General features: G+C 40.3%; 1 long non-coding RNA gene across 1 annotated transcript; it reads left to right on the forward strand.

Annotated features, from left to right (window-relative positions):
* Positions 1-3,018: 3,018 nt before the first annotated feature.
* On the forward strand, positions 3,019-6,445 carry LOC135329519 (uncharacterized). The gene is made up of 2 exons (XR_010390958.1): positions 3,019-3,163; positions 3,843-6,445. It is a non-coding gene; the product is annotated as an uncharacterized LOC135329519 (long non-coding RNA).
* Positions 6,446-16,485: the final 10,040 nt, after the last annotated feature.

A 16,485-nucleotide genomic window follows, 5' to 3' on the forward strand; every position in this document is an offset into this window, starting at 1 on the left:
TGGGTGGTAAGCTCAAACAGCACCTGCCAACTACATTTTTGGCTTAGGACAGAGCTGTTAGTCTTGTACCTCATATATGTTTAGTTCTAAGGAAGCCAGTTTGCATATTATGTTTAATCTGTTTTCAGAATTATGTGGACAACGATGAAAATTAAAGGTTCAACAAGGTACACAATGTCAAAGTGGAAGTCCTAATTTAAAATGACTTCGGAATCAACAAAGCAAATTTGCATCGAACATCAGTTAGCAAAGCATATCTCAATGGCAAAATTATATTTAAAAGATGCAGGATACCAGCCATTGTGTGTACTGGATATGAAAACAGCAATACAAAGAATCATATTAATATTTTTCAGGATGACTTTTCCAGCATGAGTGTTTGGAATGAACCCAAAAGATTTTTATTCAGACTTGTTTGTGTCCTGAACCAATGTCAGAGTGTATAATCCCATGTTGTTCAAGCGGGGTAGATACAAAAATGCACTACTGCAATATGTTTTATTTGTTCTTGTGTGATAGTGTGTCTTGGTTGATAACTATAAAAAGAACTTGGATAAATATATGAAGATATAAAAAGAACTACCTGATAAATAAAATGTTCTAGTTGTGACAACTTTCTTTTGATATCATATACAAAGCCTGTTAATAATTTTTATAATTTTATTTCTATAGGTTCTGGCTGATGGGTCCCTCTCCTCAGCCTCTTTCCATAAACTGTATTTTGCAGTTACCTACTCCAAAGTCACTGTGGTCTCCAACTTTGTTTTGAACATTTTGTCTTATCTTCATCAAGTGCTGGCAGTGACCTGTCTCCTTTCTTCTTACTGGTATGCTTTTATAAAGGGTATTTGAACAGCTACATGTCTTAGAAGCTTAGTGTCAATATACTCCTATAAGACCACAACTTACCTTCCTGCTAGAAAAGACATGTTTGCTTTGTATGAATGGGTTTGTTTATGGTCAATATGGTAACAAGCTTCTCTGAGTCTTCCATATATGAAACTGCATTTTGAAAACATCCTTATACAGCAGTAATTGAAACTGTGACAGAAAGAGTTTTTAAGTTGGAGGAACATTTTAAGGTGTTATGCTGTTTAAATCAGTTATCAAAGTTGAGCGTTGTTGGAAAGATGCATTTGAAGTAAGAATGGAGGATTGAAAGAAATTCTTTATGTCAAATTAAAGAACCTTTTCAGGGAAAACAATATCAAAAGAAGGGGTGTGCCAGACAAACTGGTTCCCAGCTCTGGGAGCTGCATGAATTACCAGGAGGCTTGGATTGACTTGATCTAGCTGAGTGGAAAAATCACCTTGGAGCCAAACCAGGGCAGGAGGTAGCTATGAGTCTGGTCTGCTACCATTTCATTTCTGTGTATTCATCTCCAGGTATAGCCATTCATTCCTTTACCCAAATTTTGGTACAAGAAAGCAAAATACACAATTTTGTCTCCTAGTTAAGACAAAAGATGATTTTTCCACTGCCCCATTTGTAAAGGATTGGTGAGTTCACTAGGATGGTGCATTGGTTTATACAGTGGCAAGTGGGCAACTTGAGATGGAGGGACTGCAGCGCACGCCTCCCCTGAGCTGCACGGGCTTGTCTAGAGGCTGGTGGCACTGTAGGGAAAGTCTCCCTGTTAGCACGTATTAGGGAGAATCTCTTTGGTGCAAGGCAGTGCAGGAGGGAAGAGATTTGAGACTAGGAGATGCCATATGTCCCTTCTTTATTTCATTGCTTTCACAAGCTCTGCCTGAGAATTTGGTTTACCAGCATGAAGGCTCTGCCAGAGTAAGGGGTAGGGAGAGAAGGCCAAAAGCTCTATCTCTCTCTGCTGATATTCCCTTGCTGCTTGGTATCTCATCTTCTAGCCTACCATGCCAAATATCTTCCTCTGGCAGAAGTCTTTTTGGTTTTAATTCTATATGGGAAACAGCCCCTTCTATATTACTTTTGGAGGAAAGTTGTCATGTCGTAAGGTGCAGTTCTGTTTTTGAACCAAAGCCTAATGCTCCAAATACATATGCACTCACACTGTTTTACATGTGTGAACAGCATTCTGCTTGTTAAATATGAATATTTCCAGGACTGTTGCCCAGTTCTGCAGAAAAAGCATTCTAAGATTATCCATTTACTGTCTTTCCATCAAATATATTCATTGTAGGAATAGAAATTTCTTTTTCCTATCCACCAACCATGGAAACTCTGAAAGCCAAACTGTATTCTTTCTGGCTTATGAATCATCACCCCTAACTTTGACTCAGCGATCACAGGGGAACACTTAGGCCATGGTTAGCATATATTCTTTTGATCAAAAAGATTCCATAGTAGGGTGTTACATTACTCATTAATTCTTTGATAATGTCTATATAAAATCCCACTCATTATCTTTCAGCTGTGTTAGCTTAATGGAGCTAAAGGAATTAAAATATAGAAAGTTTATTTTTAGTCCCTTTAGGCAGATAGATTTAACATTAACTATTTTGTAAATGCAGAAGAGACATCACAGTACTGGCTATAGTTAACTGAAAATCAAAATAATATATTGCTTCAATAGCGCAGGTTTTGGTTATTCTGAGATATATAATTTTGGTGAGAAGAGAAGGCATACGTGAGTATGTGCTGGATATAAGAAGAATGCTGAAAGAGATGTTATTCTCCATTATTAATATGGCTTTTGGATATACTGTGATTATTTATAACTACAAGAAGAAAAGTATATTTTTTGCATCAAAGGCAATTAGGCTAGTTAACAGCATGTTCAGGCTAAGATAATTGACTGAACAATCTTTTAATACTTTGCCCCTTTCAGACCTGTTGCTTGGATACCACTTTCTCTGGACTATTATGTACCTTGCTGAAAAATAATAAAGAAAAGGCTTTAGCAGCTCTTTGCTTTGTCTTTTCCATAAACTCTATATTTAAAAATAATTTCAGAACCAGAGTCAAAGAATTACGGCTGTCTAGTAGCAAAAAACCTGAGAGGAACAGTTGGAAAATCCAACTCGTGCACAGCCTGAATTCAAATCTTTGTTTTTGGATGTAATATTTTTTTTTACTTGCAAGTTTTTCCTTCTTCTTCCCAAGGGAATATGACTTTGAGATGCCACCAGCTGATTCTCAACTCAGACATCCTGATGTAAGCAGGTAGATACACTCATCCAGGTAAGTCTGCTACTGGAGAGAATGGTTTGTTCCCTTCTCAGTTTCACTTATTCTCTAAGTATGTAACCTGAAAGTGTGAGGTGGTGTTTGTGATTTAACAATACTGTATAATGAAATGCTTTTTGGCCTTTATCTAAATGCCAGATATTCTGTTGAGTTATATCATGCCATGACCTGAAGTGATTTCTTTTAAGGTATCAGCTCCTACCTTATCTGTACACAAAGCTTCTCAGAAACGCCCAAGGTGCTTCAACACAAGGACTCACATTTGTCTACAGCAGTCATTTTTCTCACAATTGCAGCAGGTTTGGGGAGCCTCCAGGAGAGCTGGAGGGTTAGCTAGCTTGCTTAACTTCACCCTGATGTATGTGAGAGGAAGGGTTGGGGGTGAACAGGCTGGCTGGCTCAAGAGGACATGTCCTTTGAATCAGCTATTGCTGGGATCATCTTACCAGGTAAACCCAGGGCTTAAGTTATATTACATTGCTACCTGAATGTGGCGGTCTGATTCACGGACTCCAATGTGCTGGATCAGAATCAACTTTATTCAAGCAAGCAAGCCCTTTATATAAGCTCTAGCCCTGATCGGTACTTTCCCGAAGGTCAAGTTCCCATCATCACTCCTCCTCATCCGTGCAGCTACTACCTTATCTACATACTGCTATTTATTCCTCCCAAGGCTTTCGGCTCCTTAACTCTATCTTGTCCAATTCCTCGCTGTCTGCCCCTACACCTGAAGACTGATGGCTTTCCAGTGAAAGTACACCTTCTGATGGAGGACGTCACTTGTTTACAGCTGACCTGCAGACCTGCGAAGGCAGCAATTCCAAACCAGAGACAATGTTTCAACCTAGATTAAGCAAAGAGACACTTATTAGAGATATGTTGCAATAAGGATTATTTGCAGGAGGAGGGGCTCCTTCCATAAGCTTATTTTCAGTCCAACAGCGATTTAGCATCAAATTATGGAAGAAAACAATCCCTCTGGAAAAATGGACAACTTTTGTATGGTGAAAATCTGGACAACAAATTTCACAGCATTACAGTCATTACACTCTCTGTAAACCACAGGCTCCATCTAGGGAAGTAGCATGTAGTGGATTAAGTGAAAACGCAGAACTAGTTTTTGTTGTAGCTCATTCCTTCAACAGGTGAAGGAGCAAAGCTATAAGGATAGCTGTGGTCCAGATGTGTCAGTTTTCAGCTCCTCTCTACTTTCTGTTGTCATAAAAATGAGCAGAAGTAGAGGGGATGTTTAAATCTGGATACAGAGTTGGACCTCAGACATCTTCTAATCTGGATTTGGGGATTTGCCCATGATCTCTAATGTAAAGGGAATGTTTTGTCATTTATGATCTTAGCTGAGCTAGTCAGCAGCACTGTTACAGTGACTCACAGCAGCACCGAGCTTGTGAGTCACTGCTGTGTCCTTTTGGAAAGACATTAATCCTCCTTTCCTGCTGCTTGGGCTGTTTTGGGAACCACAACCTTAAACATTAAAAAGCACATTTTTTAACTGACACTTGCCAGGACTGGGTTTTGTTTGTACCACTGAGGATGTACTTTGTGGCCTCTCTGCTGTTGACTAGACACTGACACATCTGGCACCCAGACTCCAGAGGATGGAGCGATTCAGGCACTTGTTTCACTCGTTAGATCTGGCTGTCAAACTTATTTCAGTCAGTAGGTCTTTGGGCACAATTTAAGAGTTTTTCTTAACAACCAGCGTCTGTCAGATGGCAACTCCCCTACTCCTCCTTTCCTGTTCATGCTATTTTAAGAGACTAACAGTTTAAATAATAATAATAACAAAATCCTTCAAGATTTTTTCTCTGAGTAACTTGTCCTCAAGAGACTTGGAGGCCCTAAGGTTTCTTCCTGACCAGTGACAGGATGTGGTGTATCCACAAGAAGTCATCTAATAAGTTGCTGCACAGGCGGCCTTATCAAAAGCTTTTGGGATTACTTGCAGGGCAGGAGGAACTGTGCCCTGTTGATGTATTAAATAGTTTGGTAACTCTACCTCAAATGTTTATTGGTGTACCTCCTGGCTTAAAGCTTGACATTTCTGTTTTAAACCACCAATTGGTTAGTTGTGGTCTCTTAGAGCCTTTAGCTAGAGTGGGATTCATCTTGCTGAACTTCAGACATCTGCAGAGGCTATCTTTATCTGAGCTAATCTCTCTGGGCTCCCATTACATTGAACAATAGAGAGAAACAGGCATTGCAGGCTGTGAGTTGTCTGGCATGCTTTAGCTGACTTAGGAGGACAGGAGTGGCGCCCAAGAAGTGACTGTTTCTCTCCATTTACTATGACAGAGTTTATGGGTAACAGTGTAAATGAAAGTGTCCATACTGAGTCAAGTGAGTAATACTTTTAGCATTCATTCAATGAATGTTCACTCAAGATAAAATTTTTCCATGCAAATTCCACTTAACTCAATTTCAGCATTGCTCTTCTGGGGCATGGCCTTTGGCTGTTTTTGGAACAAATGAGGGGTGTCTTATTTTTATTTTTTTAACCAGCAGAGTTATGTGTGTGAATTGTAGTTTCTTCTCCTTTCTGAAGGGAGGTGGGCACACTTGCACGGTTGTCCAGCCCTGGGGTGGCTGTACTGTTTCAATTGAACTGTGCTGGTGTATCTAACTCTAGCTGTTAAAAAGTCACAAAAGGTTTTCAAATAACAAATCCATGAAGATTTTTGTTCATCTTCTCATACTTAAAACAGTAGAGGGAAGCCTTCAAACTGCATGGGAGTTCTGAAGAGACCTTCATTTGCAGGCATTTAGAAAAAGCAGTCCTCTTCTCTGGCTCTCTGTAGGCAGTATAGTGTCTCCCTCAGTATCCTCAGAGCTCCTTTGACTCAGTCTTTTTGCTGTTCTGTATGGTTTCCCCTTGTCTTCCTTTCCATGCCTTTCTCTTCAGCCTTTAATTCTGCATCCTGTACCTTCTGCCAGCGCAGAAAGTGCCAGAGACCTTCTGAAGGCTTCTGTCTCTGAGAAGACCAATGCTCAAAAGTATGGTTGCGCATTTCACGTCCTTTTGCTGCAGGTATAAATACACCCTAACCAATACAGCTGCTTTAGCTGAAGGATTGGGCTCTGTCTTAAGTCTCATTAGGGCATCAGACAGTGCAAGCTTCAACAATTTCTGTTCCTAAAATGTAAAGAGATGTGAGGCAGGGTCTTTTCTAATGAGAACAAAGGGGTTTGTGATGTTTTCTTTATATGTTAAAATATGCACCTGGAAATTTTCCAAATAAAAGCATTTGCATCTTGTAACTGTTATGCTTATACTTTAACTTTTGTAGGTATGCTGTATAGTTCCTGTCATCTTTCCGTGTTATGATTTAGATCGTTGGAGATCTGTAAAAATCTTGGGAGAAAAATTGGTGCATGTGTTGTGTGTATGAGATCTGATAGAAATGTGTGTGGGGAGAGGAGATTCTGCTTCTGCTTATTGTGGGAATTTTTAACTTTTCTCATCACAGTGAACACTGATGAAAGACAAGCCAGCTCATTTTTTTTCTCAACAAACAGCTGTCTTTTTTGAGATGGGGGTTCTGAAGAAGAGGTAAAGCAAAATGTCTCAGCAACAGTCTTGTTAGCAAGGCTTCCTACCATTAAAGGAAAATATGGAAAATATAAATCTGTATTAATTTTTTAAAAAGGTTATCTCTCTAAAGTATTTAATAAAGTAGTCTAAAACAAGAAAAAGTTCAATATTCTGTTGTGGTGTCAGGATGATACTTTTCTTAGATACCATGCATCCTCAGTTGATATGATGGGAGAAATCGGAGGCTAAGTATGGTGTCAGGCAGTGACAGCCAGGGCATCCCATCAGCCTGAGCAGAGCTCATGAGGCTGTACTTACTACCAGGGGTTCATACAGAATATGCTTTCACATGAAAGTGCAAAAATGTAGTGTAACAGATGTTGGGCTTAAAGTCATTAACATTTTTTACCTCTGAAGACCTGAAGGTATCCCATTCCACAGAAATGTGTGAGTTCAATTCCCATGCTGCCCATGTGCCTCCAACTAGTAGTTGGAAGTAGAGCCATGAAAAGTACTTTACTACACCTTAGGCAGTCAAAGCCCACAGTTTTAAAACTGCAAAACTCCTACTCAGCTGATCCTAGCTCAGGAACTCCTATAAAATGTGAAGCCTAAAAGGATCCTCATACTAAATTTTGCAAGCACTCACTGTTGTGTTGTTGGCATATTGGTAAAATCAGAATTTCACATAAAACTTCAAGACAAGGTATTCCACTGCCTACCTTCTCTTTGGTGCCCAGTTTGAACTGGCATTGTCAGAGCATGGCTCCTTTGCCCAATTTGGTTGCTCAGTACTCAACACACTCATGTAGGTGCTAGGAAATTTTTGGTTCAGTTTCTGTCTCTGTCTGAGAATTTTTAGTGTTAACTATTTAACATAAAAGTCTATTTTGTGAGAAAAGTGTCCATGCTGAGACTAGCTTCAAAAGGAAGAATTTGGACCTGTGACTTTCAAAGGAGAGAGATTTTTCCTTTCAGCCAAAAGTAAGACATCATTCTTTGTAGGAATATGATCTGACATAGGTACTGGAAGCACCTAGTTTCTGCCACAGCAGCTGCTAAAGCCAAGATCTTAATGACTTAATTAATTTACTCTTCTTCAGAAAAGTATAGGACTTCTGATTTGAAAAGTAAGATTATTTTAAGACTGGAGGGAAACACCTCCTTCCCTTTAGAAGGCAGCTACAAATTTAGAATTGGCAGCATGTCTTCTAGTGGAAGACCTTTTTCTTTTGAAACAATAAATAACGTTGCTAATAAATGTCCAGGCCTGGAAGATGTCTCTGCTGCTGGAATTGCCACTTTCATGAGCAGTGTGAACAGTGAGCTTTTAAATAGGCTGAGAATTTTTTAAAAAAGCTGTTCTCTCACTGTAATTCACCTCCTCTTCCTCCCTTCAAGAACCTCCCTATCACTGACAAACAAACAATAAATATCTTCCAACAAAATGTATACTGTTGAGTTTCCTCGCTATTTTGTTTGTTGAAATGGGGCATTTCACTTGTGGCTGTCGCTAGGCCCCTCTGTGCAGAAAGGTGCTCTGATCTGGTGTCTCAGATGTTGGCTTGGAACCAAGGAAACCTGGATTTCCAACCAACCATGGATGGAACCTGGAAACCTCCTCCAGCTATTGTATTGCAGAAGTGGTAGCAACAAAAATTAAACATGACAACTCTTAATGCAAAGTAAAATCAGAATAGAAATTAGTTTTCTCATCTTTGTCACCAAGCCCTCCTTCAGTGCCTGCCCTTCTTCACAAGGGGGGTGTATACCTCATGTTTGTAGCAAGGTTCTGCAGTAATGTCATGGAAAAATTTTGGTCTTTGAGAGCAATTTAAATCTGTTTTGAAAGATTGTTTCTTTCCATACAGACTTTGACCACACTGTTCTCTGCAGAAGTCATTTAGTTGATTTCTGTTCTTCTTTTCACATGGAAATGCTCCTGGCATTTACACTGTCTACCAGTGGTGTAGTTGGCATAGCAGAAACTGTAGCAGGAAGAGCACTGTCTTCCTACTTGCCAACCATGCCCGCTAAACTACATTGTTTTTCCCTTTTAAATGTTTCAAACTTTAATTGTTTTTAGTGGTTTGCAGATGCTTCTCCTACTTCCCACACAAATTCCAACAGTATGACCAGATGTCTAGTCCATTTCTCTTGACACACTTTTATAGCCCTAATCTGAAATGTTAACACTAGCCACAAAAGAATCATGCGCTTGTTGTGTAAATTACTACCATCAGATAGCCAAAACATTATCTCATGCTGTCCTAGACATTATAATGCTTAAAGCTAAAATGCTCCCTTAGGATGGTGGGTAGAGGTCTCTGGACTTTCTGACTGTGCTTTGAGATGGGCAAAGACAAACCTCGCTGTGTAAGAGTGTGCGTGTGTACACAGTCTAGACAGATGGCATGTTCTGAACCAGTTACTTAAGACCCATGAAAGCTCATCATTTTCATGGAAAGGGCAGGAAATCAAGTGAATCAGCTGAGTGTCTAGCAGTTCAGACTGCTGCCATTCCCTCATGCAGGAAATCTATGGTAGGAGCACAGGCTTATTTGAGACCAAATGTACATTTCTTGATTTTTTCAGTGTTGTAAGGATAAGTGAGAAAAAAATCCACTTGGATGAAGATAGCTACCACACAAGATGTTCCTGAAAAGGAAGAGTTCATATAAATGGCTTTTAGGAGAGAGAAGGTGGTCCTGTTTTAGCCCAAATTTGCTATATGCAACACTCCTGCTGGCTTCAGTGGGTTTTCTGTCTGCTGACAGTGTGGCTAGGAGAATCCAGGGATCACGGTCAGCTCTTGACCACAAAGGAGAGCAAAAAGTTTATGCTCTAAGAATCTGAATCTAAATCTCACCCTGATTAACCCTCACAGGCTGTGTGTTGGGCTATGGCACAGAAGGCCTGGATTATATACCTATCAGTCACTGGCCTGCTAGTCTTTCTTTTTTTCTTAATTTACTGGGCTTCTTTATTTGTGAAAGGGGACCTGCTTACTTTGATTTTTTCCCAAGGCAGAGGTGAGAATAGAAGTTTGATTTTGCATGCAAAAGTTGTATTTTTGTTTCGTTTTGTTTTCCTAACCACTTCCACATGCAATCAAGTTTTGTTGCCAGCTGCAGTCCATGGTTGGTCTCCTGGGAACCCAAGCTCCCGTTTGTTGTTAAACTCATAATAATTGGTTATTATGTCTTAATTTTTTGCAAATGTTAATTTATCGGGTTTGGATTTTCACCAATTCTCTTCATCTAGCCATAACTGGGCAATGGAGTAGTACTGATGTGTAAGAAGGGCTGATCAGAACCTCAAATTCCTGTAGTGGGAGAAATGTCCAAGTTTATGGCCACTCACACATTCTTTCTGTGTTGAAATTAAATACCTTGACATTTTTCACATCCCACAGAGCAGGAATATGAAATTTCAGTTAATTAATGGAAGAAAGATTTTATTCCATAATTTTAAGTAGAAAAGGACGAGGTTTCCCATGATGATCACAGCAGGGAGTCTGTGAGCCTAGACACGTTGCTAACTGGGGATGCTTCCAGGGAGGCCAGCAAGCTAGCAGAAAACCAGGCAGGTTTCCCTAGGAAGTCTGTCTGGCCGCTGTTAGAAGATTTGCTTCAATCAATCTGTTCCTGCAGAATATTTTTTTAAGAATTGATGTTTTCCTATGGAAAAATGCTCTACTGAAAGATTTTTTACTTGCTCTAGAGCTAAGAATATGAATTAGTGAGCATGCTTTCCAGTCAATCCTAGCTGCATTAATGAGAAAGCAACAGGACAGGTACTTCATAAACATATGTAAATATATATATGTAAATATATTTACAATCTAACCTACATCTAGGCACCCACACCAAACCTCTAAAATGGCATCTAAGGATGATCTAGAAGACTCCCTAGAGACTTTGGAGTGGTTAGCTGTGACCTAACGCTAGCACTGGGATGATTGGGATACATCCCTACCTTGCTGAGGAAGGCCATGTGGTAGGGGGTATCAGACATAGCAGAAGCTAAAGCCTGTGCAACTGTTAATTCTGCCATTCTGGACTGGACTTGTTAGTGTGTGGAAGCTTGCCATGAGATATTTAGCTATTTTTGTTCAAAGCTCAGCCTAGAGCAGTGTTTTCAGGTTCTTCTTTTGACGATTAAAGCACGCCCTCCCCGCCCCCCGCAGTGTGCTTAATAAAGTTACCACCCTCGAGCAGGTTTTCCTGGGTGCTGAGAGTAGGTCCCCAGGGATGGCTATGTTGCCTGTGGAACTGCAGTCCAGAAGGGTGGAGGACTACTGTCTGGCACCATGGATCCCCAGCAAACTCAAGGCACTGGTGCATTAGAGGTGTGAAAGTGCAGACCCAACCTGTAAGACTTTCGTCTGCTGGATCCTCAAGCAATCTGTTTCGGGATCCTGCTCTCCCACTCTCCTGTGAATATTAGAAGCAGATGTAGAGATGCTTCCTGACATGGTGGGGGAGGACAATCTTCCAGAAAAGCAAAGTTCACAATTTGTTTTACCTGTAATAAGGAAGTCACAGAGGAGAGACTATTTTTTTGGGCTTGGCCCCCCTAAAACTGGGGAATTGAATGTTGCATTTACTTTCCTCCAATAGAATCTGACATTTTGCTTAAGTTTTGGGACTGGTACAGCAGGATTACACCACTGTCTGTCACTTATCAGTAATTCCTCACTTTAGCATTTTTTCCAGTTCTTTATTGTATTCTGTACCTTTTCTAGTAACAAGAAAGGGTTTTGTATAGTGCTTCCTGATTTCAGATGGACGTGATGTTCAGCAGAAAAAAAGTCAGGGCAGTAATGGAGAGTCCTATCCAAAGCACTGGAAAATAGGCGAAGCCATTTCTCCTATTGTGTCTTGGGAAATCTGGTGGACAAAGATCTGTGGATCTGGTGTGCTGTTCAATGTTTGAGAGTCCAAACTCCAAAAAACTATGCATTTTTCACACATTCTACTAAACAGAGATGTACTCTTGCAGGATTTTGTAGATGGAGACAACTCTGTGCTGTACTTCAGCAGAGAACTCTCTGTGAGAGCAAAAATATGCTGTAATACAGAAAAGTGTTAAACTATTGAGTGAGCCACAGAGACTTTGCAGGATTGCCTACTCTTGTAACAGATCATGCCCCATTAATGTGACTGCATTCTAGGAGGAAACTCTGGTTGTATATGGTGATGCCTCAATCTGCAACCATATGCTATCAGTCAGGGCCATCATCCAATGCTTCTGATTCTGTTTCACGGGAAGGAGAGAGGAGCTGTGATGGAATGTACGGCATGGAAGGGTAATTCACGCATAAGGCGAATGTAGGCAAGAGGAATACACCCAGAGGCCTAATTCTTACTTGGCAGATGCAGTGGGACTTTGGGAAGGGAAGAAAGGCATCGAATTGAATAGACACACTGCCCGATGTGAAGGTTTTGTTTTTCATAAATAGAAGAAATTGTCTACTTTCTCTATTGGGCAGGAAATAAAAGGCTGTTTTGGTTTCTGAAATTTTATGCATGAAAAGCTGTAATTCTCATTGTCCTGGCTGGCAAAAAACATGTTTAGCCCTCAACTAGGTCTTAGTTTGTACTTTAGCTGAAACATGGCTCCATTGGAAATACCGTGCTCTGTAATGCTGAGCTCCACCAGTGACTCAGTGCTGATTCAGAAGACAGAGTGCCATTTACTGAATCAGCCACACAGCTGTGGTACAAGCCTGTGTTTTCCTTGGCTGTCCCCATCAAAACAGTGACCAGACATGCAGATCTACTCAGCTTGCTAGGTAAGATGAGATCATAGCTAAAGAGACTGGAGTCACATCAGGGCACATTTGCAATCAGAAAAAAGCCCTCTGTTTGTGGACTTACTTGTTTATACAGGATGTCAAGGGATGTATGATGCAGGGCACTGGGATTCGGAGATCGCTGGATGCTTCTTTAAGAATTTTTCAAAAGGAAATCGTCATTCACACTTCAGAAATGAGAATACACAGGTACATTTTTGTGTCTTTAAACTGAACTATTATTATGCTAATATCCTGTCTGACTCTCTCTGATTCTGATGTTTTCCCTGCATGAATCCCCTCCAGAATGGTAGTTTTTGTTTTTTGTAGATTCTGTTTATTTTCTTAAGTTAACATCATACTAGCTGAAGTGCTTGTCACAGGGAATAGAGAAAGGTACTGGAAGTTACTTCATGACTATGTATTACTCACCTTTCTGATATGAAAGCCATATGTTGAATTATGAGAAATGCACAGTATGGAAATATTAAATTGGAAGAATGGGCTGGTACCAAGAATGGTAATTTTAAACTCTTCAGAAAAGCAATTTTGTGAGATCTGCTATTCTGCAAAATATTCTTGCTGGCTGGTTAACTGATAGGCGGTCTAGACCAGTTGGCATTTGCCTGAAGAAAACAAGGAACGCATTTGCCTGGAGAATGCTCTTTCAGTAGCAGTGTAAATAACCAGATCTCTCTCACTGCTAGTGCCTGTGATCACAGCAAAAAGAGAGTTGAATATTTACTCCCTATATACTTACAGCCTTGATAAATTTCCAAAGGGACACTGTTGACCATATTGTCCATCTCTTTTTAGTACTGGGCTGCCACACAGTGGTCTCCTTTGCAAACCTGGAGAATGGGAGGAAGGGAGGAGAGGGAAGGGGGATACCAACATGATAATAAGAATGATCAAATACAAACCTTACAACTCAGTTCACAGTAGCTGCTAATTCCTCATCAGCTGAGGAAGTAGAATGTAATTCTGTACAATCCAAAACACAAGAAACAGAAACATGAGGACAAAGAATATAGCTTCTAACAGTTAATCTTCTTATTTCTACTCCTGTCTTCTCTGCTTCACAGTGACATTACTCTGGATTCTGTAGAAATAAAGCAACATAAAAAAAAAAGATAGGAAACTCCTCAGTTGACTAATAAAAAGTTTTTTCAAGAAATTTATAAAGGAGTTTTTATGAAAATAGAAAAGTTTTGTTAAGCCTTTTTGGCATACCAATATCTGCTTTCTTTTCTTTAATACCTCTTTTATTCTCTCTAGATACACATAACTAAGATTTGAAGATTATTCCCTTCAGCTGAGCTCAGGTTAAGAGGAAAAGTCACAGACTGGTGTACTTGCAGTGAATGGATGTCTCCTAACCTCAGAATTAAGGTCTGATGTTCGGGGTGGCTGTTTGTTATCACACCAGGGGTTAATGGGAGTGCAGCCTCTCATTTGCATTGTGGGTCCTGTTGCACACTGCGCTTGCACTTTTTCGGACTCCCTGCTCAGCCACGAACTTGCACAGCTGTGCAAGGCGTTCCTCCCGACCTGCGCCAAGGTGGCTGCCCAGGCATTTTCCCAATCCGCCCGAACACAGGGCCCCTTCTCATCTAGCTGCCCCACGCTCTCTACAGCTGGGTGCTTAGGGATGACGTCCCTGAATAGCGTTGCTCTTCTTCCCATCTCGATCTGCCAGGGAGGATGGGCTTTTGATTCCTGGTAGTGAAGGGCAATCTGATTTTCCAGCTTGAGGAGCCTCCTGTACAGAACCTTTTGGGGCTATTTTAAGAGGCGAGACAGTAGAGAAATCCTGTTTTGATACAGATGTGGAAATTGTGTGCCTTAACAAATCACACTATATAAATAATTTATTTGTGGGTCTGGGTTTTCTTCCTCCCCTCTGTCCCCTCCTTCCTCTCTGCTGGCGTTACAGGAGCATTGCCACCCACTGCTTGGAAGGAGCAGAAGGCTCCAGGCTCACTCCGCCTGGGGGTGCTCTTCAGCTGCTCCGCAGCCTTTTCTGCACATACTGCAGCCTTCTTATCACAAGGATGCTGCTGAAGTAAAAACAACAAAGCAGATGAACTGAATTATTTTCATAGACCTTCTCATAATATTACTTAATTCTTATATATTTCAAGGGACAGACTTGCAAAGCTGAAGTGTTTAAATCTCAGCTAAAGTGGTTTTTTGCACGCAAGTTTTGCCTTTGTAAAATACAGGGAGGTGGGAATGGAGTCTGTTTCATGCCTTAGGATACTGCCTGGATCAATACTTTGTGCTTGTAATAAAATATGTAATGTTTTGCTGCATTGTAGCTCCAGATTTTGATGCCCCTCACTCCTTTATGCCTGTCTCATTCCTGTAACCCTGATCCTGGTTAAACCAGTTGCAGGTGGTCAGCCTTGAGACTGCAAATTTGGCTAGGTCCACATGTAGTCATCCAAGTCAGGAAGGAGCGAGGTAGGAAAATGACCTCCATCTCTATCCTTAAGAGAAGAATGTTTTAAACCTTAAAAAGAACTTCATGTGAATACATGGCAAGTTTAGATCTATTATTTAATCCTCTGTGATAAAAATGTACCTTTTTGTCCTAGGAATAAGCAACCTGTACATTTTGATTTATCATAGTGTAAAATGTCTGATGTTGTTTACAGTAGGTGGATGTGAACTATACTTCTGTTAAAGCTCTGGGATCTCCATTTTAACATCTGCATATTAGAGCTATTAGCACAGTGGAGGCTGTTTACATGGTGAAATTTTAGCTTGTTTTGTCATTGTGCTTGTAAGGCTGGTTTTATTTTGTCATAAATTCAAATGTAAGCAGAGAAGCATAAATGACTGAGGCAGTTGTTGCATGCAAACCAGTTCCTAGTCAGGGACTTTTCACTTAGTTTAGTTTATTGCCAGTTAAAACAAACTTCTTATTGATTTTGGTATTGAGAAAAAAGAGATCACAATCAATCAAACACTTAAGTAAACCCCTTTCCTCCCCCTTCCCCAGGCTCAGCTTAAGTCAAGCACCTTTCACTCCTCCTTTCTAGTCTCTACATCCCTTGTTTTCACCATGGGTTACACAGTCCATCCCAATTCCTCCAGCAAGGCGAAGGGCAGTGCAGCAGGGGTGGGGTCATATATGTTAACGGTTTCTTTTGGCTGCTCTTTGCTTCTTCAGCTTTTCCTGCCGCTCTGCTCTTTAGTGTCTCTGCCCTGGTATGGGTCACCCATGGGCTGCAGTTCCTTATGGGTATCCACACTTAGGGCAAGAAGAAATTAAGGCAAATAACTCTTACTGATCAGTGTACATTGAAACAAAATCCTGGAAAGAACAGAGGCCAGGTGAAGGAGAGGCAGGAAATTGAAACCATCTCAAAAATGGCTAGCTGGGCAGCAGCCTTCCTGGACATGAATGTTCAATAAAAGCAGCCACATTCTGTAACCTAATATATGTCTTTTACAAGATATTTATTTGGGAAATAGATAATAGGTCAATTTTAAAAGGAAAAGTCCACACAGAGGAAGTATGTAAACTGAGGATCACAAAGTCAATATTCAGGTCAGTCAGGCCAGTTAGGAGCCCTGCTCATGAAAATCCTGATAAAATTAGCTGGAAGAGAGTTTTGTCAGAAAAATCTGACAAATTCACTTTGTGAAAATTTGCTGAAGTAGTATCTTTTCCATGAAATTTCATGAAGAATTTGTTAAAAAATACTCCCATTTCAGAAAATGTTTCAAAAAAGAAGGTGCAAAAAGAAGTTTCACATTTTACTTTGAATTTGATTTTATCTTTTATATGTATTGTGTTAGTAAAAATGTGATGAAACTTTCAGCACAAAGAACTTCCGAGTAGAAAAGAGGGTAAAATCTTCAGTGTGTTCTGATTTGCTACTGTCATTAATGATTTTAAAACAGAATATACAATGGACTATTATATGAATTAACATGACTTATATTCAGTTTATTGCA

Source organism: Dromaius novaehollandiae, chromosome 1 (assembly GCF_036370855.1).
Source record: "Dromaius novaehollandiae isolate bDroNov1 chromosome 1, bDroNov1.hap1, whole genome shotgun sequence".
In the NCBI taxonomy this organism is placed as follows: domain Eukaryota; kingdom Metazoa; phylum Chordata; class Aves; order Casuariiformes; family Dromaiidae; genus Dromaius; species Dromaius novaehollandiae.